We start from the raw sequence: 2,153 nt of genomic DNA on the forward strand, positions 1-2,153 counted from the left end.
TTGTCGTGAACTGTTTACAGTTGCGACACCTACAGCCGCGATACGGTTAAGTCTTCAGCCGACGGCAAGCCCTGATACATGGCTCGCATATGTTTACAACTTGATCTAGTTGCTTGTTAAGCGGGAGCTTTGAGATCAGTTTAGTAGTTTTTCTAGAGCTTGATTTACAAGTGGGTCTGCATGTGTCCATCATGGCAGCAGTCTTTCTGTTGGAAATAACCGTAAAACTTGTGTATGTCTTATTTCTGAATTACAAGCAGCTCAGTGAACTTCATTTTTGTGTCAGGAGAAGCAGAAATGGCTAAAAGTAGAAAGTATCAGTGTGACAATGAACTTCCTCCTTCGAGGAGACAGAGCAGCAGAGAGGCATGTAAGCATGTAAGACTGCAACTATGCTTCGTGGTCCCAACTGTGGATTATTCCGGTTGGCGGGGGGCTTTTCAGATTTACACAAATGACAGCTGCTCCATCCATCCAAAGTGGGATGGATGGCGTTGTTTTAGTTCCAGAAAATCTCCTAATTATCTGTAAAAACTCACATCATTTTGTACACAGCAGTAGAGCATGCGGCATGGCTCTCCAGGTCCGACTGGGGAGGGGAGCCGAGAGAAAACAGTCCAACATAGCAGTTTTCTAATCTCCCTGCGCACTCAAAGCACCTCATTCACACGAGCACTTTTTCTATTCAAGTTCTTTTTATACAACACTCACATCCATACTCTGATGAATACATCAGAGAACAACTTGTGGTTGGTGTCTTGTCCACAAACATTTTGCATGCAGACTGGAAGCAGCCAGAGATCAAACCATCGACCTTCCAATTAGTTCCAATTATTATTATTAGATGACCTGTTTTACCTCCTTCTCTACCTCCCAAGCAACTCCTAAGTAGCTTGGGGTGAGTGCAGCTCGGGTGGAGTGCAGGATTTCTCCAGTGGAGAGCTACATTATAACAAACTGGAATCTGTTTGGAACAGCTGACCTCTAAGTTTTAGTAAAAGAACACAAAACATTATTTATCATTAGATCACAAGCTGTCTGAATTACGACATTAATGTCCCATGTCGCTTAAAAAAAAGACGTTTTATAGCATACCTATCGTTGTACATGTACAGTGACAATAAAGGGCTATTCTGTTCTAAGTTTGAGAAAAAAAAGTTGACCAATTCTTCCAAGAAGCCATGTCTCAGTCCAGGAGGATGATTAGTGAGGACTAATACAGGCAGAAATACAGAGTTATTACTAAACTTTTTTTTTTTTTTTAAATATATAGAACAGTAATCCCACCACCCCTCCGAGATGACAAAGGAGAGTAACAAAGAGTTGTATCACAGACAAATTAGTTGTATTTCACTAAAATCTGGAGGATTTCTGCGAACTGTGAGGGATGGGTGGACAACAGATGACTAGCTACTGAAAAATGCATCTGTCCTTCAGTTGAATGAATTAAAAATAAGATACAAACCTTTATTAGTCCCACACATGGGAAACATTTTGATATTATGGTAACAGCAAGATCCTTTTTGGGCTTTCCACTCAGCAGACATACTATTTAAATGAACTTTAATGGTCACATAAAAACTGCATGCATATCTGATTAAAGCCAAACAAACATACAAAAAATTGAAATAAAACAGAAAGCATTCAGAAAGTCTATGAACTTTATCCTAAAATAAGTCTGTCACAGTTGAGAGGCAAGAGAAGAGAGACTATGAATAGCAAACAGAATAAAACAGACTACAGAAAATTAAACAGAACTGAATTTCATTTCATTTCCCCTTTCCATCCACAGAGTAGCTACAACCAGGGGTGGGCAATCTCAGTGCACGAGGGCCGGTGTCCCTGCAGGTTTTAGATGTGTCCTCGAACCAACACAGCTGTTTTAAATGGCTAAATTAGCTCCTCAACATGTCCTGAAGTTCTCCAGAGGCCTGGTAACAAACTAATCATGTGATTCAGGTGATACATGGCTTGCATATGTTTACAACTTGATCTAGTTGCTTGTTAAGTGGGAGCTTTGAGATCAGTTTAGTAGTTTTACTAGAGCTTGATTTACAAGTGGGTCTGCATGTGTCCATCATGGCAGCAGTCTTTCTGTTGGAAATAACCGTAAAACTTGTGTATGTCTTACTTCTGAATTACAAGCAGCTCAG

The sequence above is a fragment of the Neolamprologus brichardi genome, chromosome 17, assembly GCF_056152115.1.
Source record: "Neolamprologus brichardi isolate AB-2024 chromosome 17, ASM5615211v1, whole genome shotgun sequence".
NCBI classification, from domain to species: domain Eukaryota; kingdom Metazoa; phylum Chordata; class Actinopteri; order Cichliformes; family Cichlidae; genus Neolamprologus; species Neolamprologus brichardi.